At 40.5% G+C, this 25,932-nt stretch overlaps 1 long non-coding RNA gene across 1 annotated transcript in view; it reads right to left on the bottom strand.

The window, feature by feature from the left end:
* The window catches only part of LOC149862942 (uncharacterized), a 298,678-nt gene that overhangs the window by 19,486 nt on the left and 253,260 nt on the right, over positions 1-25,932 (bottom strand). Inside the window, exon 4 of the long non-coding RNA XR_016443299.1 lies at positions 6,204-6,345. This is a non-coding gene — a long non-coding RNA (uncharacterized LOC149862942). The remainder of the gene's footprint in view (positions 1-6,203; positions 6,346-25,932) is intronic.

Raw genomic sequence — 25,932 nt, 5'->3', positions numbered from 1 at the left:
GTTAAATTTGCTTATTCCCAAATTAGTCATCTGCAGCAGTGGAAAGGATGAATTAAAGATTACTCTCCAATTATTATATTTTATACAAGGAAAATTATAACAAATTTATCAATTTTCCATGTATATTATCTAATTATTGGGCAGGTTATCTTAAAATTCAGGGGTGTCTTAGATTTGGGTAAATACAGTACTTTTCAAATTGCTTTGCCATGTGGGAAAATTTGTGAGTGGTTTTTTTATTTTGTTTCATTAATGTTGATACACTCAACCTTTCAAAAATTCCCACCCTGGAGCAGTCACTGAAACCACCCCTTCACAAAAAAATACAAGTGTATACTTTTACTAGCACTGAAGGTCCAGATAGGGAAAATGGAGAATGCCAAGGAATCCCATTACTGCACACATGATATTACCACCCAGCAGATAACTGGCTTTCATTACATTACCTCATTCTGCAACAAAGTCTGTAATGAGAATAGGGAATTGAAAAACATGAATTCATTGCCCTGGTGATAATGGGGATACAAATTGAGAGCAGACCAACTGTTAACCACTGCTACTAAGGGTAAAATCTCTTGTCTTTTGTTGGTCTTTGAATCCTGAGCCAGCCAAAACTGAGCCTGTTTCTAAACTGAATCCAATGTCATTTTTTATTATTTTCTAAATCCAATAGCCCCTCTTTTTAGGAGGACACCTGTGTAGACGCTGTCACTAGTCATATGACTAATTTGGGAATAAGCAAATTTAACTCTTGGACTCAAATTCGGAGTTCCTTCAAAAATAAGCAATCCACGGCTAGTTACCTCCATCTCGTAAGGCTATTTTGTGAGTTCAGACAGGCTCATGCAAGTGGGGTTTTTTTTGCCATTTACCTGGCACATGCAATATTCTGTAATTACCTCAGAAATACATATTTGCATATAATCAAGCAATTATGTATTTCATTTAGTAACTGTAATTGAAGTTACTAAAGAATTCAAAGATTAATTGCCTTGTAATTTTAAATCTCAATGCTTTAAAAGCCAGAGATATTTCTCTTTAACTGTATGCTGCTAATATGGAAGATAATATTAAAATAAAACCAATATAAAAATCCAGTAATGAAACAAAATCTTTATGCAAGTCAATATGGCTAGTAGATATTCTACAGAGTTCATTTCAACAGTGAAAAAAATGCTCTTCAATTGAAGTAAATATGTCACTGAAAAGAAAGCATGCAGTAACAATATTTTCACACTGACGTATCACATACAGTGTTGCATACAAATACAGAACAGCCTGTGTGGATGTTCAGAACTCTGAAGGTCATTGTTCACAAAGAAACCTCTTGGGTGGCTTGGCATTAAAGTCTGGAAACAAACTGCAAGAAGGAACTCAAACAACATTCGCTTGTAATTCATTTGGAATCAGCAGCAACTCAAGCAGTTAGGCTGAGAGGGGATTTGATAGCTGCCTTCAACTACCTGAAGACCAGTTACAAAGAAGATGGAGCTAGCCTGTTCTCTGTGGTGGCAGATGACAGGACAAGGAGCAATGGTTTCAAGTTGCATCAGGGAAAGTTTCAGTTAGATATTAGGAAAGCCTTTCCCACTGGGAGGATAGTAAAGAACTGGAACAGGTTACCCAGAGAGATTTTAGAATCTCCATCTTTGGAGGCTTTTAAGACCCAACTAGACAAAGCTTTGGCTGGGATGACATAGGTGGGGATAGTCCTGCTTTGAGCTGGGAGTTTGACTAGATGACCACCTGATGTCCCTTCTATCCCATATTTTCTGATTCTATAAGTACAATTATAAGATTCTAGCCTCAAGAAATAAGACTTATTAATCTTGCGGTACGTGGAATTCTGAAAGAGATCATATTACAAGACTTTCAAGGTCAAAGTACAAAGACAACCTGCCATCACCCAGGCAGAATAATGTACACTACTGTTGTTATTGCAACCTAACATGGCTTAATTTTTCTGCCCATTATTGTTTCCAAGGAAACAATGACTAACCACTTTTTGCCATTCAAAAATATGCCATATCACAAGTCAGTTTGCACCCATTATCAGTTTGCAACCTGATTTTGAACAGGAAGGTTGTGAATTTACCTTCTGTACTCATGTTCTGACATTCCAGCTATTTATTTTCTTTTCAATTACACTTAAGCATTCAGTAATTAGTTTTGCTGAAAGAGTGAAAAAGCAAAAGAAAAAAAAATCAACATTTTTACAGTTATGTTCTAAACATTTATTGTTCTATCATTACTATGTTTTTACATTTTGACTCAGGTCACCCAGGTGTTAAAATCTTATTGTGAATAAATCAGGGAATATTCTCAGAGAAAAGATTGGTTTCTTTCCAGAGGGGTTTCTGGTCCCAAGCCAAAATATGGTATTTCTAGAAATCCTTGACTTACATTTGAAGAAACTTACAGTTGATTTTGTGAAGCAGAGACCAACTTTTTTTGATTTTAGTTTTAAAACATTAGGCATGTTCTAACATACTTAGCAAAAAAAGATTTTTGTGTAAAACATAAGTCTCAAAATTTGTTTTTGTTCCTAGGAATGAAGTCTTTGGCCAAGCACTTACACAAAGAGCTCAAGTGCCCATTTACTTGCTGTGATGACAGGGACTGCAATGCTGTCTATATACTTCCAATGGAAAAAGTGAACTGCACTTCTTCCTATGTTCAGATTTCTTGTTTGTATTAGAAATAATCATTTCCTTATATTCTTAAGTAGGAAGGCTGACACCTCAGAGATTTTGGCCTCATAAGATACAGTATATTTTTCCTCCATTTGCCCATAATTTTTGTCTCTGACGGTAGTGTGGCAAGCATGGGGCAATTAGGACAGCATCCCTGAGAACCAGCTTAGGGTGTGGCATGCAAAAGTACCATCTGGCACCACAGCCATGCAATTGTGCTGGTGGTACAGTGGCAGATTCACCACTTTCCCCGACGAATCATGCTGCCCCAGCCAGTCAGCTGCTGCTTTATGTTTCTGCTCTCTGAAATATATTTTACAAAATAGATTACAATTTGCCATAATCCTATCTTTACCAATGAGGCAACTCTGAATTTGGCTGCAGACAAATGTAGGTCCTATTTAAAAAAACAAAACAAAAAACCTTCATACAGCATGTAGTCATTCTGCAAGTTCACTGCCACAAAGGATTTGATACTAAATGGACTTTAGGAAACAATGGATATTTTAATGACCAAATAAACATTTCTAGTTAAATATATAAGCATGCAAATTAGTTTAATGTGGCAAGAAAAAAAAAAAAAAAACATTGCAGGGATGAGGGAAAAAAATCTTCTTTGGGAGGCTTAACTGGTCAGGACTATGTCTATCCTCCCTCCCTGTTTCCCTGCATCTTCTGGCTCCAGAGGCTGCAGTATTTGACAGATAACAGAAGCAGCAACTGAAGTTCATTGCTACTGAGGGGACTTTTCTTTTTTGCTGCAGACGCATGCTGAGTGGCCAAAAAAACCTCCCGTTATCAGTAGCAAAAAAATGGGGTGACACTTCCCACCAGCAATAGCAAACTCTGCATTTTCCAAAATACCTTTCACTCCATGACAGTCTCTTGTGCAGACCCTGCTTGCTGCTGTGGCCAGAAAGTACAGGAAGAGCATGATATAGGAGGATAAGAAGTACATCTTCACTTCATTTTGGCATCTCAGTTTCTCCCACCCCCGTTAGCCGGTGTATGGGGCTTGTGCCTGACTAGTACACCCATTCTTATTCTATTTCCTTCCCTTAATCCAAATTGTCTGGGATAAGAGGGAGTTCATCTTGCTCTAACCCATCAGGTGGGCCAAGGCCAGAGACAGGGTACCAGGTCTGATGAAAAACAAGCTGATCTATTATGGCAAATCCAGTCTGTGGTTTTTTGTTCCATCTCAGTCACTGGAAACTATTCCTAACTATATGTACTATATATATTACTATTAAAACATGTATGGTTAATTTCCATACACTAGTGAATTTGTCTGTAAGATTGTTTTAGATTTTATCTTCAATCTCCAATTTTGGAGGTTTTAAACCATCATTCAAATTAAAAATTTAGTTTGCTTCAAGGTTATAGCTGATGAAAAAGAACTACTTTCAAATGATTTATTAGCCTGCTACTGAACTGCCCAGAGTACTAGTACTGGAAGATTGTATCCCTGTGTTCATGCAATATTTGTAGTGATTCATTGTCCTTTACAATTGTAATGTTAACTGGATACCAACAGGGAAAAATTGGACATTGATTTTATGTGCATCTCAAATAATGTAAACATTTTTTAACTGAGTTAATAAAATATGCTACACAATTATGTAATTTCTGTATTTCCTTGGGCCTCTGAAGCCATTTTCTAATATGAAAATAAATTTTCCTAATTTAAAGTTGGTCTTTGCTGTCTGTCATATTATTCACAAATGCAAAATGTCTAACTAACATGAAACTTGGCTCATAATTAGCTGCACTCGTTTAAATTCAAAGCATAGCAACAGCTGGCTTGTTTGTGCAGAGCGAACACAAGATTTCCTTGGAAAACAGGTAGCCAGCAAATTAGAACTACCTGGACTTACCTATAGCAATATATCTAGTACAATTAATAAAACTAGGATTACAGCTGGTCTTAAGTTTTCTGCAGAAGAAAAGCTTTTTTGAAAAACTTCATTTATAGAGCCAAAAGTGTTTTAGTCAAACTATCTCAGCTTTGACAAACATTTTTGTGGAAACCTATGTGGACTTCTGGGCTGGGACCTAGTGCTTCCAGGATCCAGAGTGTAGGGTTGTTCTACCAGATGAAGGAATCTCCCCATACCCACCAGTTTAAAAAAGAGGCCCTATAAACCAGAAACCCTGATTTATAATATCTACAGTGCATCTTGAGGAAAGTTGAAATGCACCTTTGATTTAGGGCTCTTGGATCACTGAGGAAAACTGAGACAATGACAGTCTGCCTATACACAAAGAAACATACCATCCACCTGCCCTTCTGCGCCCTAGAACCAGCAGGCAGGGTACACATCATCTTAGCAATCACTGATGTGAAGGGAAGACATCATAACTGTGTCAGTGATCACAAACCATTAAGGAACCGGCATCTTTGCTCTGTCTGCTCTCTGAGCACTCCCATGTGCCTTTCTAACTGGGAATGAAAACACTGCTTTACTGCATTCTCTGTGTAGTTGTCCATTTTTAGATTTTAGAATTAGAACTGGGGTAGCCATTTTTGGTGGGAAAAGGAGCTCGCTTTGTTTCTTGCTTGACACTGCCTGACTTTTTCATAACACACAGTTATTGAATAAATTAATTCACAGATAAAAGTACAGATCACAGCCTAGTCTCTGGCTTAAGCCTATGATACACTCTCAAGGGAAATGATAGCTATAATGAATAATGCCAATTCAGTTTGAATTTGCAGTTCAAATAAATGGACTGTTAATGAAATGTTACTATTTATCTTTGTTTTGCATTACTTAAGTCGATAAAGGTAAGTATTTTAGACTGTGAGCAGAGGGATTTGGCTTGTTTGGTTGGAAATCTAATTAAAAGATTTTTTTTCATCCTAGATTGCATTGGAACTGAAAATACAAGGTTGCTACAATTAGGACAAATACAACTCAAACAAACCTAGGGAAAGAGAGGGTCTGTTTAACTGTTTCTCAGTAGACGGGTGTATAGCAGTATAACAAAAATCAAACCTCTACTAAGAGAAATGGCAAGCCCCCTTTTTTAAACAGAAATTGTAGTTCTCAAGAATTTACATAAGCCAAGAAATAAGGAAACTGCATTTCAACTTCAGAGTCTGTACTTTGAAAGCTTTAAATTTGATTTTTATGCTACTCCAGGATTCTTATACATCCAGTGAATACTCAGCTATTTGGTAAGATTGGTTAGCAATTCCTCCATGTAAAGTATTAGTGTTGGCACCCCTAAAAGAGTCTTCATCTTGTTCAAACTGGGGAAAGAGATGGGAGGAGTGTCATTTGAAAGCTCCTTCCATCTCTTTTCCCAGTTTTTATTTGGCCTCACATTGCTTGGGATGTCAAGCAATACTGTCCATTGAAAAATGGCAAAAAGTAGTGAGAAATTAATTAAAAAAGAACCAAGTGTCACAATTTACTTATAAGCTCTCCCTTACAGTGCAGTTAAGCAGCAAGGCACTCACAGACATACAAGAAAACAGCACTATGTTACATATTTTGTGCTTACATTCCACTTGGCAGTGCTGCATCAAGAACACAGATTAGCATCAGGAAACTATTGTCATCCTCTGAGTTGAGCAGATCTGGGTAGTAGGTGGTACTCTGTATTCCTTTCCGGTGTAGTCAAGTCAGAATGAATTGCAGGTTTGCTGGATTATTAAATATAAATAAAAGAGTTCATTAGTAGAGGCTGAACAATTGTTTTCTGAGGCAGAACCAAAATACCATCCATTGTGGAAATGGAAATGTTATGCTAATCACCAAAGAAAGAGTGAAAAAGATTGAGCTTCAGTAATTTCTCATTTCTAAAACTGTTACCCAGCTGTTAATGTCAATGATCCTTTACAGGCAGCATTACAGACTTAAATCTGTATTAGATGGCTACTTCAAAATAACACTTAAAGACAAATCTCACCTCTTAATGTTATTTGACTGATGAACTGGCACAAGCATGGTGTGAAAGTGTATCTAGAACTATTTGATAGCTATTTTCTATCCTTAATTGCTATGGGTCAGGTCCAAAACCCCATTAAAGTTCATCAATAAATTACTTCATGAATAACTCCAAATATTACAGTGGATCTGTTCACAATAGTCAGATCTAGGGTTTTGTTTCTATGGCAAGCTACACAATTATATTCTTAACTATCCTTAATAAAATAAAAAAAAATGTAAAATGAAAACATGGCACATTCTGATTCATCACTTAGTGGGTTAATACTTCCTCACAAATCACTCATTCAATTAATTTAACCTTTTTCTGATTATAAATTTCCTGCAAATGCATTGTAATCGTCTCAAAAGTACTTCTTCAACGAATTCACTGAAAATTTCAGTGAATAATGTTTAGTCTGCAAATTAGTTGAAATGTTTACTATCTACATCTTGAGAAATGTTGATAAGTTTTGATCAATTCTGATATGCTTCATTCTTTGTTATGGGAATCAGACAAGAGCCAGTCTCCCAGGTAGTCACTGCAGTTATTAGAACAATGCTTCCTCATCTGGCCTTTAATTAAATAGCCTATGCTACCATGTATATGAAGCTTTTTCTGCCTCAGTGAGGTCTTAAAAATCTAACTAGGCTTTGAGGCTTTTCATAGGTAGAACATGAGCCTTTCTTCTACTTTGTGTACTTATCATTTGTAAGATATTGAATGACCTGATACCGTGTGTATGGCCATAATATGCAGGAATATAAAGTTTGTTGTAGTCTCCTCTTATCCAAATGCCTATTCTTCCAGGAAGGATCTAAACTTGAAGAAAAACATAAATTAAACTTAACAAGTGTTCAGAGTTGTTTTCAATAGTGGCACTTTCCACTCCCCATCCCTCCCGCCCACTATTCTAGCCATTCTACCAAACAGTCCAGTTGCGTTATGGAATTGAATAAGGCTCATATAGTTTCCAGTAGGGCTCTAAAAAATTTCACCAAGTGTTTCATTTTGAAGTTGTTTCAACGTGTTTCAAACTTGAAACAGCGGAATCAAAATGAAACAAAAAGCTGGCTCTCTCTGCCTCCTGCTGCCAGGCTGAGCTCCATGGGGCTGGCAGAGCCAGTCGGACCGAAGTCCGGCAGCGGAAGACAAGGAGAGCCAGGGCTGTGCTCCGACCAGCTCCACAGAGCTCAGCCTGCCCTCCCAGTGCTGCCAGACTCCTCCCAGAGGTGCGGGCCCCCGGATCTGTGTGCTGGATGACAGGAGGCTGCCACTGCTGCCTGGGGCCAGCAGCAGCAGCAATCTTCCCAGGTGGTGGCAGCATCCTCCTGTCATCCGGCACACAGATCCGGGGGTCTGTCCCCCGGGGAGGAGTCTGGCACAGTCTGTCCCCCCGGGGGTGTGGGCCCTCAGACCTGTGCGTCAGATGACAGGAGACTGATGCTGCCAGCAAGTGTCATGAGTTTTGCTTTGAACAGTTTGAGGTGCAGTTTCCCAGAAACCCCTACACCTATCTCCTTGAAACGCGGCAGGCTTCATGCCCTCAGAAGGGGCTACCATTCCTGCAATTTGGATCTAAATCAGGTGAGAAATGACAGTGTTATGCATTTTCATTATTCCCCATTACAGCCTATGAGCAAAACATCGAAACGGTTTCACATTTCGACAAAACAGAACAGTGCTTCAAAATGAAACTGAATGAAACAAAACACTGTCCTTTCAAAATAGCAAAACAGACATTGAAACAGAATGGTGCTGTTTCACACAGCCCTAGTTTCCAGTGTCAGTTATGAAAAACCAAACTATTGAAAACAATAGAGATAATCAGCAGTTTGTTTAGAGACCTCATGGTCACGCTTGGCCATGAAAAATATATTGAGAAGCAAATATTTCAAAGACAAAATGCCAGTTTACCTGAATCACATGATTGCCTCAATCACATGCCTGAATCAAATGATTGCCTGTTAATTACTTGACTATCAGTTCAGATCACAAGACACAAAACTACTGAAAAGAGTTTGAGAAATTCAGGTATCTGATAGTATGTGATAGTCAGTCAGTATGTGACATCCATCCTTTTCACCTTTCATCAGCTCAAAGATGCTAAAAATAAGTCTCCAAATCTTTAGACTCTGAAATACATGTAGGAAGTGATCACTGTTTGTTATTTATAGGCTCCAGCTGCCATAAGCAATTTCTCATTCAGTATCTCAAGCAGAAATCTCATCCTATGGTTTTGTGAGCTGAAGAGTTATAGAAGGGAAAAAATAGGTCTGTTGCACCCACAACCTCAACAGTCCATTTTATAGCCTTTGATCCATTTGAAACCTTCCCTTTCTTTTTCATATTCTTGTGTGACAAGCTATTTAGCAGAATTTGCTGACTTGTGGGACTATCAGGGCTGCACCATGAATACTTCTGCTATGTCCTTGAACTTTAAGTTCTGGGCAGTCAACTGTGTGCCATAGCATCCACACCACCCCAACTCTGAGAATCTCATGAATTTCTTGTTTTCCAGTTTGCCATTTAATTAGTTCACTTGCCATTTTACCATTACACCTGAATCAAGTAAATTATTCTGACATCCATTATCAGCAATCAATCGTTACTCCTTGCCCTATGTCATATTCCTCAAAGCTTTTAAATGTTGACTACAATCACCCAATGCTTCTCAGTCATCCCCCTTAAACTATTTTTAGCTTCAATTCTGTCACTCTCCCCATCTCCATGTCTTCTACTCTTTTCTCACCATAATCTGTTTCCTATCCATGAGCTCTACCTCTTCTACTTCCAACACCTCTGCATTCATCTCCTTGACATTCACACAAATCTCACTCTTATTTTCTCTCTCTGCCATTCCTTGCCTGTGGTACCTTCTAAAGTGGAACAAAATTCTTTCTTTCTGCCCATTCCTAATCACTACCCAACTATCCCCCCTATTTTATGCCTTCAGCCTTTACATGCCCTCTGGAATTCCTGCTCGGTCTCTAACAAACTAACAGCATGTCACGATCTTTATATTTCATCTCCCATTCTCTTCACATTAACTGAGTTTTCAGAGAGGTCACAGACTTGGATTTGTCCCAGATACCATCCTATTAAAATCAGTTATTTTAGGTACACTAAAATACCCTAGTCTTCCGGAAACTATTATGTACCACAAACAGAGAGTAGGAGAAACCATACAGTCACCAATGCCTGAGGCCACTGCAGTATCAAAAAAGTGAACAGGTGAAATACGTTCAGATGATCCTAGCAGGTCAGCTAAGCCCAGTGTAGCAGAGGAAAGCCCCTGACCATAGAAAAATCCTTCCCAACACTAAATCTGGTAATCAACTTAATGCCGAGCATGTAAATACAATACATAGGTACTTAAGAAAAGACATTCTTTGTTCCCCTACAGAGCAGAGGCTCATGCCAGCTAGTATCCTGTCCTGAAGTTAATCTGTGATATTTTATACATTGGTCAATTCTGCACGTTACTGGTTACCGTCTCAAGTCTTCAGCATCAGATATGATTACAGTTATTGTCTTAATATGGAGCCACACATTCTATTAGCCTTTTGAGGGCAATGCAGGAAATCATATACTTTCCCTTGCTCATTAACTCATTATCCTAGCTAGCTACTGTGTATTGAGCTGGTTCCTAAGTGAATCATGATTGACTGTGTAACACAGTAGCTAGCTAGGATAATGAGTTAATGAGCAAGGATTAACACCTACAAACCACAGACTAAGGAGGGGAAAGAATCGATACAGAGCCAGGAACTGCTTCTGCCCCAAGGCAGAGACAGTCAGTTGCACAAGCACACGACACAAGTTTTGCCTGTCAGCAGCTAGAGGTGCAGGGCCCCAGAACCCAGAAGCCCCTGCACCTATCTCCTTGAAAGCTGGCAGGCTTCGTGGCCTCAGCAGGGGCTAGCAGGCCTGCAGCTTTCACCATTCTGTGCCTTAACATACACAGGGTCACCTATGTCACGATTTTTGTTTGTCCGCAGTTTGAGGTACAGTTTCCCCCAAACCCCTGCACCTATCTCCTTGAAAAGTGGCAAGCTTTGTGGCCTCTGCAGGGGCTAGCAGGCCTGCAGCTTTGACCTCACTGTGGCTTAACACATACATGTAACATGAGTTTTGCTTTCAGGAATTTGGGGTCCAGTTTCCTCCAAACCCCTGCACCCATCTTCTGGAAACATGGCAGGAGTCATGCCCTCAGAAGGGGCTACCATTCCTGCAAGCTTCATCCAAATCAGGCCAAAAATGACAAAAGTTATAGGCTGTTTCAACCTTCCCCATTATAGCCAATGGGTGAAACATTTCAGCTTGCCTCATTTTGTTTCGAAGCTGTTTTGACTACATTTGTTCCATTTCAATTGTCCTCCCATGAGATATATTGTACCTGTTCAACTCCTCCCCCTTCACAAACCTAAACATATCTGAGGACGGGACTCTGTGTCTGGCCACCTTTCTATGCAACTATCCTTTTCCTGCCATTTATGCATAAATTCTTTCCTTTAGTCTAGTGACCAATACAGTGACATGGTTCATGACACTATGCTGTGACTTCACATTGTTATGATGCCACATTACCAAGTTCAACTAGTCTATCAACTTTGCATGTCCTTATGAATCCTGATTTCTATGGACCAGAATCCAATGTTGTTATTTACCTTGGGGAGTATCTTACCATACAAATGTTCCCATTAAAGTCAGCACTATAAGTTATAGACTGAAGTTGTGTAAGCTATTGGAAACTGAGCTTTTGAGACCCCAATTTCAGATCTCTTACAGAACCCTGATCTTTTTTGTGGGTAGCTGATCTGCAGTTTCTAATCATCCCCTCCCCTCCTTCCCCTTCCTTCCCCACATCTTGGATGTCTCAAGTTTTGCAACTAAAAACTTCAGGACCCCAAAACAATAGTCACTACTGTTTCAATCAAGACCAAGAGAAAGACCAATTAGATTTACATGAAACTCATATCGACACTATTACAACTTTATTCCCCTTTAAGTACTCTTCCATTAACTCTATATTCCTAAAACTTCACAAAGGATTTTAAATGTACAAACTCTTTTAAAGTAACACAACTTTTTGAAACTCTTAGGCTAAGAATTTTGCTCCAAAGTTAAAGATCAAACTGACAACTGTTTTTAGCTTTTTTCTTCTCTTAGATTTGGTCAGTATAAAACTTTCTTCACCTTTGGAGACCATTCTTAACAACCTTAAAAAGACTTCAGTTATCTCTTAAATTTTTTCATTTCTTTTCATTTAAATGCTTATGTCAATCCCCCAAGACTTAGGAAGGATGAACAAGATTAGGGATAAGGCTCAAAAAGTGTTATAAAACACTTTAATTTTTCAGGGCTTAAGACATCTCAGCTATAGTCTTCTGCCTAGTAGCACCACAAAAGAATATAGAATATACTGAAGTGTTCACATTATTATAAAGATACCTTTATGTTAACATCTACCCCAGAGGTTCCCAAACGTTTTTTTTTTATTGTGTACCCCCATCCAGATTTACCAACTGCTCTCATATCCCTATCAGCATATGTGTTATATTTAACCCCTTAAATGCCAATTATTATAATGAAAATGAAATTTGCCATTACATTATTTCTCCAGTGTACCCCACCACAGACGTCTTGCATACCATCAGGGGTACGCATACCACAATTTGGGACTACACCACATTAATGCAAGTATTTCATCATATTTCTGGGTTATTCATAAAAAAAATCCTGTCAATAAGACAATGACATATAACTCTTTCCTTTCCTTTATGGACCCAAAATGAATACTGTGATTAAAAATTAAGAAGTACAACAACAGGATTATTTATTTTACAACACAAACAATATAAAATGCATTGGTTTTGCCACACAATATTTTATTAACACTACTTTATAATTAGTTTTACAGCAATTGCAAAAATGTAATTGCTTTAATATAATTAGCCTCTCTCATATTTCAGGGATGTGGATTCTTGTCAAACCATAAGATCAAAACAGACTTTTCTCTTCCTTTTATTTGAAGCCATTCTTTTAAATCCAAAACTTGGTGTTATTCTATCTGATGAGACTGCCTGCTGTTTTTATACCTTTGCTGAGTTCAATGCTTACTTATTTTACAGTGCTTGGAGCTCAAAGTTACTCTTAAATCCAGCTTCACGTGTTGTGTTTCAGAAAATAAAATACAGATTTCTGTTATACTCCATGTTGTCAGTCTACTCTGACAACTGTTTATTCATATTCATTAGGTGATATTGGCATTGCTGGGGCTTGAAAAATTCAACCTCTGTACATTTAGAAAACATCTCTATGTTTCAAGGTAACTGTTATTGAAATATAAATGCTTGCTGTTTCCTTTTCTGGTAAGAGCAATGTCAGTTTTTAGACAGACTGTTTATGTCATGGTTCCTTGTCAAAGCAATGACATCTGAATTGGCAACAGGTCCCCCACCCCAGCATTAGCTATCCAAAGCAGAACTAATAACAAGTATCTCAGGTGGATCTAGAAGAGGTGAAGCTGAGCTGATTATAGAAGGGATGGGGATTCTTACATGCTTTGGGGACTTCAAAAAAAGTCCCCAGAGGTTCTCACAGTGTGATCCAATCAGAAAGAGGAGTGCGGCCATGCCACTGTAAACCCTCTGCATCGACCCCTGGACGCTTGTGTACCAAACTTTAAAAACAAAGGCTCTGTGCCCCTCATAGTTGGATACATGCAATTCCCTGAATAAATTGGCACATGTTTAAAGATTACATGCATGGGTGACAATAAGCAGATATCTGCCCACACCAAGAGTTAGGTGTCAAGTGGAATATGTTAAGACACAAAATACCTCATCAATGTGTATGTTTGGGGCATATATGAATGTTGGAACACAATTACAAATTAATATCTATCTCTGAATCTCAGACTCATAAACCTACAGTACAGCAGGTCCTCCAAGCTTGAATTCTATTGGCTACTTTGAGGTTTGAGGTTAAGCCAGTCACTGATCTTGAATGCCATGGATAAAATGGTATATTCATTTTTCTGGATATTGCTATTGATGATGTAAAGTCTGATATAGCGGATCCTATTTAATATTTCTGTATTTATTCTTAAAGAAGCTTAATGGTTTGGTATGTAAAATACAGAAGAATAGTAAATTCAAGTATAATTACAATAAAATACACTTCATAGTTGGCTGGTAAGAGAAAGCTACATGACCTATTTTCCTTAACTATTATTTCTGAGAAAGCTATATTGAAAATGTAAGATGGGACTAAAGAGCTCATCTTAGAAGATCTTCCAGCTGTCCTCATTATTGTGCTTTTCAAAAGAAAAGATTATTGTGTGCCTTCACAGAACAAGAATAAATTATATAATGGTAATATCTATTTCCCTAAAGTGCATATGGTGTTTCATTTTTTTTAAGTCCAGGGGCAGATTATCCCATGAAACTGAAAAAATTGTTTTGTTAAATGGGCCATTCAAAACACAGAAGACAGCTCAAAAACTGTAAAATTATTTTGTTGATCTCTTTGTCAAAGTAGTAGTCCTGTAAAGCTTCTTTGAAAGGGAGGCCGGGGGGGCGGGGGGGCGCAACTTAGCTTGCATCAAAATTAGAAAAATGGAAGTCTTCACTGCAGCTGTATCATGATTTCTTTTCTAGTTATAGATTTCCCTCTTATTCTTCCAAATTTGCAGTCCTTCTGGAGCTTGGAGTAGTTAAAAAAAAGATTATGACAACTTTAGATTGTCAGGTATTACTAGATCACCCCTCCCCTTTCTTTGAGGTTCAGACCTTTGGCAATAAATGTAGACACATAAATACAGTTATTAAGGCTTGAGCACCATAGCTTCCCAGGCATTGGGAACTAAACATTGATCAAAATAGATGATGCTTTGTTTTTTCAAGCAAGAAAAAAAGTTTTATCTTAGTGAAAGAGAAGCACAAAGAGCAAAAATGCCTATATGGGTTTTCTGTATTCTTCAGCAGCAGACGTGAATGTTCCATTCAGCAGCCACGGTACACCTTAAGGTATTCCATGCTGCTCTCTTCTCTAATACGATGCTACTTAATAAGCCACATCAGGCATGTCTCCTTGACATATTTACTGAGGAATTGCCTAATTACCTCTGCAATAAAATGCCACCATCTACACATGTGGTGGGTGATATTAGCATGGAGTAAACTAATCAACTCCGCCATAGGATAGTACTGCAAGACATAAGTACTATGCTGTGGTGGAGTTATTTAATCCACTGCAACGCTCATGTACATGGGGATTGGGCTAGCTGGGACTCAAGGGTGCTTCAGTGAGGGGGGTGCCTGCCAGCTAGCCTACAATGAAACACCCTCATGCCCGCCAGCCCCTCTGCAACAAGTTAAGCCAGGTCGGAGCAGCCCTTGCCTAGCAGACTGACTCCCCAGGCTTCTTGCTTGCTGAGGCTGTGCTTCCCCAGCTCAACATGCTGTAGTCCTGGGGACACATGCGAACAGCACTCAGGAGCAATAAACTGGCACAAACATGTTAGTTTTTTCAGCCACATCAATTGAACATGTAGATGCACCCATCCTGCTGTCAGTTACACTCTGGCAACTGCCCCAGCTTCATTGATTTCTACTAGAAAGCACAATTGGTTTTTCTGAAGCCTGGAGTGGCATCCTATTAATATTTTCTTTTTTAGGTTCACTGGATATCCTTTGGTAAAATATAAGCATTATGAAGCAAGGTGGTTGATTAGGACAGACATTTTATAGTCTCTGTTTAACAATGACATAGAACATACAAATTGTAAGACTGATTTTCCTGTCTTTGACACTGGGATGAATTTGAAGTTTCACTGTTGTAAAATAGTATAATGAGAGTAAAATAAGTCCCTCTATCTTTTGGATTTTTTGTTTATATGAACATTCAGTAGCATAACCTCATGTCCTCCTCTGGGCATGTGACATTCACTCACTGAACACAGCAGACACATGATTTCATTGGAACAAAAAATGTTTCAATAAATGTTTCCCAAGATATAAAACAGTGTGCCAGTCCATCACTGATACTCACAGATTAATGTTCAACCATACAGAGCTTTCTGTGGTCAATCAGTAAACAGCTTCTATAAAACAACCACCAAAAAATGTGTTCGAAAAACATTCAGTCAGAACTAGCCATGACCCAACTAACACCAATCAGTTCTTTAAACTAATTTCTTGTTATTACTATTTTTATATTCAAATATTAGCTGATAAGTTTATACAGTGCTAAAAATGTCTAGTCTCACAAGCAACTCAGGAAACTAATTCAGTTTAAAAACTTTCTTTTGCTACTTTGCTGCAAAGGCTTAAAGAATTTATGAATCCAGCCATCAACTCTTCTTCTCACAGCTAGTGCCACAATTTTCTGCTGCACAACCTTTCAATTTTATTTTATTTTAGTAAGTGCTCCAGGCCATTCTTTGCATTTAGTAAGTTGTTCTCAATCATGTAGCCATAATCTGTGACCTTTTGAGTGAGTGGTATTCAGAAGTTTGTGGCTTTTTCTTATAGATCAATTGCCTCTATCTGAATGTAGGTGTTTTTCAAGTATGGTTTAAATAAGCATAAGAAGTCACAGGCCAAATTTTGTGCTAATTTGCACCCATGCAATTCAGTTCCAGTTAGTGTGGGCAAATGACTAACAGTGGACAGAATTTTGTCTTTGTTTATAAAATAAAGTCCAGCTGCTCCATCAGTGCAGTAACTCCTTTTTAGAACATTTATCTCTTCTGAAAATTTCAACAGAGACGTCCAAGGTAACTTGTCTTCCCCAAAGGCTCCCATTGTGTCTGTTCCAAAAAACAGTAAATATGGTAAAACTCCTGTTGCTTTCAATGGACATTGACTGGATTAGAACTAAATCTGTTCTGAACAGAAAAACTGCATCATAACCGTGAGAAAAAAAGAAACAATGGGAATTGTATCCTAAGTAACAGAAAACACGTGCCCTGTAAAACAGGCTCAAATGTAATATTCTGATCCTGGAATCTTTAATTTATGAAACTCTTTCACTGACTTGAGACATTTCTGGCTCAGCTGATGTCTATGGAGTTAAGCTAATGCAGGCTCTCTGTGAATTTGACTCAAGGGGAGTTTTAAGTAAGGATTGTAAGATGAAACCCTTATGAAATTTTCAATGAGTTTCATTGTGTGTTTGCTGGGACAGCATATATATGTTATATTGTGTCCTCATCTATGGATTTTGTTGTTTAGCACAAGCATAACATCCCTTTGATACATAGAAGGACAAGTTAGCAAGCCTTGAGCTCTCTTGGTTCAAATGTATTTAGGTATGCAACCAATTTGGTTCTCTTAATATTCTTTATGATATGTAAACTGAAGCCTAGAAAGAAAAATGTAAAATTCTGTTATGGACTTTCCAAACCACTCCTCAAACTTCAGAGAGCTGCCCTCAGGAGCTAATCATTTTCAGTCTTATAATGGAGTAAATTATGACTATGTTTACACTGGAAGTTATTTCAGGATTAAAAGCCCTTCTGCTCTGAAGAACGGGAAAAAATAGCAAATCCAAACCAACTCACAAATATTCCTTAGGAAACTACTTCCCACCTGCTTTTGCCATTCTTTTCTTAAATTTTCCTCTGACAGTACAGCCCTAACATGAGTTTTTCTACTTACAAGCTGGCATACCTGTTTCTCTTATGGGTTCATTTTACCTGGTGACTGTAACTTGGTACACTGTCCTGGAGGGTATAGCACAGCTTCATCTATGCATGTCCTTAAAATTTTGCTTTCTTTAATGCTACGTAATTGACTGTCTTACTCTTACGTCTAATTGATCCATACATCAAATGGAGTAGCTCAGTCATGTATGGGACTTGTCAAGAAGCAGAAGCAATCTGCACAACTATCCCTAACCTAGCAACTGTAACTCCTGACCTTGTATCTCATGTGATACTGGGCCCTGATTACCTAACCAAGTGACTGTCAAACTGATTTATGTCTAATATTTGACTTTGAAACCCCTAATAAAAAACTTCAGCTCTGGACAAGTTTCTTCCATATCTCTTGGCTTAACATTTGGTTACAAACAATAACTTAATTACACTTCCTCCCCTTCCTGGCAGCATTCAAAAGAATTAAAATGCATGAAAGGAATATACAGAAAAAAGATATATACACCCTTCTTAGTGAGACAAATAACTTAAGACTGAAGTTTATGCAAGAAATATTCAGCTATAGTAGCTTTGACATTTATTACCACTGCATGTGTATGAAGAAAAGGTAATGTTTCAAGGTCTTTGGGCAATAAATGATATAAGGACACAAAAGACTTACAATTAAAGGGAATGGCTGGGGTAATTTTAAGTCATTCCAACCCAGATATACTAGAAAAACATAATTATTTTTACATTTCTTTCATATAACAGATGAGATGTGAAATAAGCTTCATGGATGATAAACACCACAATGGCTGCTAAGTTTTACGCTATGTAAACAAGATCTTCTATGCTTACCGCTACACAAAATTAACAATAAAAATGTACTGTGGAAACTGGATATAAAAATCATTATGTCTTCAGAATGAGCAGGGTTATTAGATGGGTGAGACTGAGACACCAGCTCCCATATTTTCCTGCATCTGAGAAAGGACACCCATTTCATCTCAGAGGTAATCTAACCTGCATACAATGTTTTCACTTAAAACATTTTTTCTGCTGTTGATTCAAGGAATCCGTTAACAATGAAGCAAATATTTTAAAAAAATGAGTCAAGAGTCTATAGTTTTTGCATATATATAATGCAAAAAAATAAGGTGTGTGTTATACTCCCACATACACGCAAGCCTTATTATCATTTACAGTAAGACTTGTTTGCATTGACCTTGAAACACAAAGTGGGTGAACAATTTAAAGGCTCTTTACACTGGCCATATGCCAATATTCTGAACTAACAGGTATCTCCAGGTTGCATTAGTCATCCTGCTATGCATAAATGTAATACAGTTGGAAAAAATTAAAACTAGAAAACTCATTGTCACAGGGACACAGGGTCAGAGAAGAGGGAAGCCTCAGTCAGAAAAAAACCCCAACATATCTGCTGCGGGGGCCTGGGGGAGCAAAGAGGCATGCCGCGGAAAACTGCTCGAGCGGTTTATCAGCCATGCCCATCTCCAGCTGGGGCCGGGTGACGCAACAAGGAGGCATCACCCGGTAAAGATAAAGATCAGCCCAGAAAGCATGGGAAGCGGGATGCCGAGGGCCAGAGGACCGGAGGGGAACTGACAGACGGAGAGTCCCGCTCCAGGAGCTGTAAAGGATCCCCAAGCTGAGGAAGCCCAGTGGGGATTGAGGATGCCGGCAGGGAGGGCGACAGCGGCAGAGGCATCAGGAGCTGCAAGGGATCCCCGTGCCGGAGAAGACCACCAGGGATCAAAGATGCTGTCAGGGAAGCCAGCAGAAGTGGCAGCAGCAGCAGCGGTGTCAGGAGCTGTGGGGAATCCCCGTGCCAGAGAAGCCCGGCGGGGATCAAAAGAGCCGACAGGGAGAGCCAGGGTGAGAACACTCACAAGAGGCAATGGGAGCTGCAGCCACAGGACCGAGACGGGTCCCAGATGGAAACAAGGAGACCCCGGCTAGGGTGGAGCCATGGACTCTGACCCTGAGGGCACACTTGCTTAGGGGCTGTAGGAGACCAAGGGAGTATGGGAGGCTTCCTGTGATTCCCCCTTGTCCATTTGGCCATTCCCCATCTCATTGTTCATGTACTCAGGGTATCAGTTTTGTTTTTCATGTCGTGTTGCTTCTGAGGCCCAGGGCTTTACGTTGGTGAAGGTATTTTCATAGTTTCACAGTTTGTAGGGTCGGAAAGGACCTGAGCAGATCATCAAGTCCAACCCTCTACCTTGGCAGGAAAAAGTACTGGGGTCAAATGACCCCAGCAGGGTGTTTATCTAGCCTCCTCTTAAAGACCCCCAGGGTAGGATCCAGCACCACTTCGCTTGGAAGTTGATTCCAGATCCAAGCTGCTCTGACAGTGAAGTAGCGCCTCCTGATGTCTGGTCTGGATCTACTCTCTGCCAGCTTGTGACCATTGTTTCTAGTCACACCTGGTAGTGCTCGGGAGAACAGGGACTCCCCCAGTGCCTGCTGGTCCCCTTTGACTAGTCTGTAACAGGCCACTAGATTCCCCCCTCAGCCTTCTCTTGTGGATGCTGAACAGCTGCTAAAGATCTTGAGGCTTGTCTAGAAGACTGGCATATGGCCGGGGTGTAGGGAAGGTTGGAGCCCCGAAAACATCTGCCAGGATGCGTGTCCACTCTGGCGGCTCCTTCAAAAGGGACCCCCTTCACTGAGAGACCATCCAAAGTCATGGCAGGTGAGTTTGGGGGATTCCCCAAAGGTAATCAAGGTACCCTCTGTAGTCTATGCAAGGCTCCCTGGTGACCAAGCTTTCGAGTCAAGACATGCACACTCATATAACAACAATGAAGAATGTGCTGCATTCAAAAACCTAAGTCTATCCCTACTATGCAGTTGGTCCAATAAAAGATATCACCTACTGCGATGGGACCACTCCCTGTGAAGGGTGTATCATCTTCCCGTTGGAGGAATACTTTTCACTTGTCCACCACATCATTGTATAATGCTGCCTTCAGTCATTGGAAGCTTTTTTCATGCTTTGAATACACCTCAATGCTCCATTATTTCTTCCTTTGAGGGTGTCTTAGAAAAACATGTGTGCTGCCAACACAGGAGTGGAGAATTCTGCAAGCTAATAAAAGCATGCGCCGTGGAGACAGGCCTGGCAGGTGCCCTTTTCATGACCTGAAGGCCTGTCAGTCAAGTGTGACCTACTTTTAGAGAAGCACAGGCTCAGTTGTAACAGAGAGCTTGTTGCTACGCATGCACAGCATATGAGAGAAATGAGGTAATCTCTCTGGAAAGTTCGGTCTTCCTAGCAATTTAATGGCTATGAGAGTTGCTATAAAAGGTCTGACGACCCCTCCCTCAGGGGAGAGACCCGTGGGACTGGACAGGGAGCCAGGTCTTTTCAAGGACTGTCTTCCAGCTAGGCCCTTAGGCTTTTCGGTCTCCTCCTTTGTCTCGTGTTCCATATACAAAGCTTAGTATATTATATTGATCTATCAGCTTACGACCTACCTGGCATCGATCTCTAACCATGACCTCGGATCACCCCTTGGACTCTGACTATGGTTTCGACTACTTACCTGGTTCTGGACCTCGGCAATCATCTCGACCACCCGGCCGTTCAGCTGTCAGCGGACACCAGCGAGTTACGGTTCTGTGTTGTCAGTTGTTCCTCCTTTATAAACTGTTGACCATCCCTGGGACTTATCTGACAGGCTTGTCTTGTCGGTGAACCCCGTGGGACAGCAGGTCCCTCTGTTGTGAGTTAATAACTGTAACTGAAGACTCCGTACCTGCACTCTTCCAAGCGTAAGTCAATAAATCCATTCTGTTAAAAGAACTCCCAGCTTCCGTGTCGCTGAGAACTCCACCGCCGCTAGACCCAGCCTGTTTGTTCGGTCCCACCCTGACACTTGGGACCCTTCCCTGGGGAAGGATTACCCAGCAGAGGGCATCCGTTAATGGGACCACAAGCTCCATTAAGTGTGGTATAAATCATCTGTAGTAATTTACCAACCCTAAGAAGGAGCACATCTGCTGTCAACTATGAGGGGGTCTGAAGTTACAAATGACCTCCATCTTGTCAGTTAGGGGATTGTTAAGGCCCTGGCCCACTAAAACCCCCAAATATTTGGTCTCCTTACAGGCTCTGACACATTTCTTTGGGTTACCGATCATCTCTGCATTCTTTAATTCCTTTAGAAATGCAGTCACAGCCCTCACATGTTGTGGCCAGGTCTTGGTAACAATAATAATATCGTCCATATTTGCAGCATCGTATGACCCATGTGGAGCTAATACAGTGTCCATTAACCTTTGAAAGGTAGCTGCCACTCCAACTTCCTCTTCCCCCCCCAGGAACCTTTCTTAACCCAATAAAGAAGCCTGCCTCTTACCTCATAACGACAATCAGCCCCTTCCTTATCCCCATTCTCTTGGGTGTTGAAGGTTTTTGTAAATCTGGATCTTCCCATTGGGCCTGTCAAAACTGAGCCCCACTCGCAATTTGTTTGACAACAAAATCCTTTACCAATTCTCCTGGAAGTGCAGCCTCTTCTCCACACCAGGCCTCTCCCATCCTCAGGCATCAACATTCTGTTTCAGCTTTCTGGACCCATTCCAGAACATCATAAATAGGGAACCAGACTCTTCCTATCACCATCTCACAGGCCAATTTGGGGGCCAGGCCTACCTTGAATTACTTTTCATACTCCATAAGCCTGATCAGTCGGTGGTCTTTTACCCATGAGCACAAGTCATGTGTTCATAGGTGGTCTTTTCCCCATGAACACAAGTCATAGTCAGGGCCTTCCATATTCCTTGGCACAGTGCTAACTCCTCACATATCAAGGTTTGTGCATAGCTGGTGTCCAGGGTAGCCTGTATGAGTTGACCCCCCTACCCAGGCCATCACCACTGGTCTCTGCCACACATCTCCTTCATTGCCAGTGCCAAAACTACAATCCTTTGCTTCAATGGTCTCTTCCTCCCTAAGTTGATCTCTGAAGGCACATGCCAAACTGGGGATTTTGGTTTGCTCCATTTCAGTCGCTCGGCAGTCCTTCAATTTGTGACTCATTTTACCACACTTGAAGCAGACAGCCCCTTGAGGTGGCGCTCTTTGCAAGTCCCAGCTTTTTCCTCCTTCTTGCCCCATACCTGGGTTTTTATTATGGGGTGGTGCACCCATGTTCCTCCCCAGAAACCAAAAATGCCCTGGAATCTTCAGGGCATCCTCACAGTTCTGGGATCATTGTCACTTCACCCACTGCTGGGTATCTTCCTCTACATCCCATAGGAACTTTTCTAGAAGTATTTGGTCCATCACTCCTTCTTGATCAAACCAGTTCAGTGGCAACCACTTATTTACTAGGCCCTCAACAGTTGCATCAAAATGTGAGGTTGCCGGTCCTCTCATGGTTGAAAGCCCTGCCTTTAATGGTCTGGTGTTATCTTTAGGGGATAAAGGATAACTGCCTTCAACTTGTCATAATCCCTGGCCTCATATCTAAACATGGCCCTATAGGCTTCCTGAGCCTTGCCTATGACCAAGGACCCCAACTGATGAGCCCATTGCAAATGGTCTAACCCTGTCTGTACACCCATTTGTTTGAATGCCTCAATAAATGGCTTGGGGTCATTGTCCTTTTTAATCCAGAATATCTTGAAAATAGGCATACTTCTCTGCAGCCACTCTTGATGCTATGCTGTTGGTGCATCTGGAGAACCTGGACGATGGTCTGCAGAGTCTATCTTAGCATCTCAGGGTGAGACATCATTGTGGGTTGCATCTTAGTTGCACGTCAAAACCTGAGTCTGCTAACCACCACACGGGTTTGAGTTCCCAGCCAATACACTACTGTGATGGGACCGCTCCTCATGACAGATGTATCTTCCCACTGGAGGGACACTTTGCAATTGACTGCCATGCCTTATTTGTTATAATAAAGATATGGAAGAGTTAGTGATGTACCACAGGTTACTCACGGTGTGATGTCCCACTGATCTAGGGCTCCGCCTCCCACACATCCCATCCACTCACCAGCCATGTTGCTTCTAGGTATGCATGATCTTTTTGGTTAGTGAGGTTAGGGACAAACTGCTCAACATCTGTAACATGTCATCATCCCTCCAACTTTGGGCACACAAAATCAAAATTAATCAAAACAGGTAATGTCCATACCTAAGAAGTGTCCCTGTGGACTAAATGGGTTGCCCTTTGCTTCAGGCACAGCCTCTTAAGAACATCTGATATCTCTCAGGTTTAGGAGACCACCTGCCCTTTCTTCATGGCAGGCAGACCTGGCAAGTTGTATTCACCCGCCTTTCAGTCCACGCTTCTCTATAGCCCCTTGCCTTCCCCAGCTCCACTAGTGCCTCTCTGCCACTGCTTCACCCTGACTCTTCCTCCCAGGGCTCTTCCCAGAGAGAAAGCATGGGCCTACCACCCCTTGCTCCCCTCCATGCCGGGTCTGACTCCTCTTTAAAGTTCCCAGCTCATCAGTAATGTCTGACATCATCCACTGGGTGCTTGCTCAGCCAGATGACACATGAGCTTATAAAATGTTGCAGCAGTGGAGTATGATGCTCCACATTAGTATGCTGCATCCCTGCAGGTAAGTCTATTTCAAGTCTGGCCTCACCCAGGCTCTACTGTGCTGGAGCTCAACCCCTGGCCTCAAACTTCGCCGCACAGTGGCACTGAGCAGCTCTATCAGGGCCATTCTATTACACCTACAAAAATGCTTGCCTCCTACATTGTAACTATAAAGTTATGATTAATGCAATTTGATTATTGATGATTCCCACCTCCTGGTCTCCTCCAACCAGAAGAAAGAGGGAGGGGAATTTATTTGAAATATATTTGGAATGAAAAACCTGCTACTAGTCAAATTCAAGACAAATTTTACACACAGTTAATATCTTGTTCCTTCAAGTATAATATCAGCCAATTGAATGGAGTAGGATATGAACTAATAGGTCTATAATAGGCTCTTGCATAGGAGCTTACTGTCTGATCTTTAGGTCTTAAATCCACCACCTTTACCTACACTAAGCAGATAATTTCACTGTGCACTACCTAGCCTATTCTCATAATTCTTTATGCTCCCATTACATACCAGATTCTCTAAAGCAGCTAAATTACTCAGTGTTGAAGTCTGCAGAGGACGAAGACAACTTTCAGCCATCTTCATAGCTTCCTGACCACGGAGCTGATATTCTTCCCTACATGAGACTAGAACCCGAAGACTATTATGTCTTAAACCTGTTGCCAGGGGCAATTCCAAGAATCAGGAATACGCATCTTCTTTTACCTGCAGATGCACTTTCTGGCCAATTCTCTAGGGACTTCATGCCACCAGAGTTTTTCCCTACACAAAGGAATTCCTCAGAAGGCCAGATTTACCACTGCCTAGTGTAGCCAAGAGGAACAAATCCTACATTTCTTATGTGAATCCATCTGACTGTACAAAGCCAATACTACTTGGACATTTTAGAACTATCAAATCTCTGTTTAAAAAAAATAAGTATAGTCCATTCAGAGAATCTGATAAAGTAAATGGTTACTTATTGCTTAGGCCTCTCTGAACCAGTCACTCTCTCAAGTCCCACCATGCCCTACCTTCTTCCTAAATATAATTATTAAGTCTAGGATGCTATTTAAAAAGTTTACTTTTCCCAAATCTTGTCTTCAGCCTCTTTTCAGACACCAGTGATACTTGTTGCCAAGGGCAGATCCAGGGGAGGTATAGTAGTGCAGCTGTATCCCTTTTGATTCCTGCTCCATTCAAATTTTAAACCCAACTGCCTGGGAGGGGCAGCAGTATTTCTGTTCAGGCAGTAGTGAGGGACTCAACTTACTTCAGAGCTCATTATAATATACCTGATTCCTATTAATGTGTCTTTACTCCACAGGTTTTAACAACCCTCTCTCCATCTTAATAGTCTTGATTTGACATTCTACTATTCAAACTATCCTTTCTTCTTTGTTGTTGTTGCTGTTTAGCCATTCCTGGTAATCTCTCTCTCCTATTTCACAGCACCACAGTCCATTTTTAGCCCTAGCTAAAAATGTTAACTCAACTATAGTAATATTAACTCAGGTGTAGAAATGACAGAGTGAAGTATTGGAGGCACTGACAAGGTGTTTCAGAAGACTATGCTTTGTTTTACAAATCTGAATAAGAGATGTACATGTAACTGTAATGACTACAAGATCTATACAAGAACATCTTTTTTTGACTATTTTGGCAGTCTTTTGGCTAGTTTGTTGGCTTCTTTAAACTATATATTATCCAGCAATTACTGCACATTCCAACAGAGGTATAGTTCGTTTTGCTTTGATCTTAAACTGAATAATATAGTGCCAGGCCTCTAGCATATTAGTACATACCACTGACTTATCTTTAACTGGAGGAAAAATAGGTGTTATGTTATATGTGATGATACACCACACCATCTGCACCAACTTTTCCAAAATCCTAATTTACCTATGGGAGTTGCATAGGTGCTGACTGGAGTGCTGCAGAATCGAAACAAAAGAGGTGAAACTACCTTTGAAGGAAGAGCAAATAAGAACATTGAGGGAAAAGGTACGTGGAAATTTCTGTAGCAAACGTAAAAGGTTTCTACTTCAGAAAACTATTACTGGGCATTAGCATT

The sequence above is a fragment of the Crocodylus siamensis genome, chromosome 6 (genome assembly GCF_052110815.1).
Source record: "Crocodylus siamensis isolate JL-2025a chromosome 6, ASM5211081v1, whole genome shotgun sequence".
In the NCBI taxonomy this organism is placed as follows: Eukaryota; Metazoa; Chordata; order Crocodylia; family Crocodylidae; genus Crocodylus; species Crocodylus siamensis.
The sequence above is the reverse complement of the archived record's forward strand: the minus strand, read 5'-3'. Positions and strand labels throughout refer to the sequence as shown.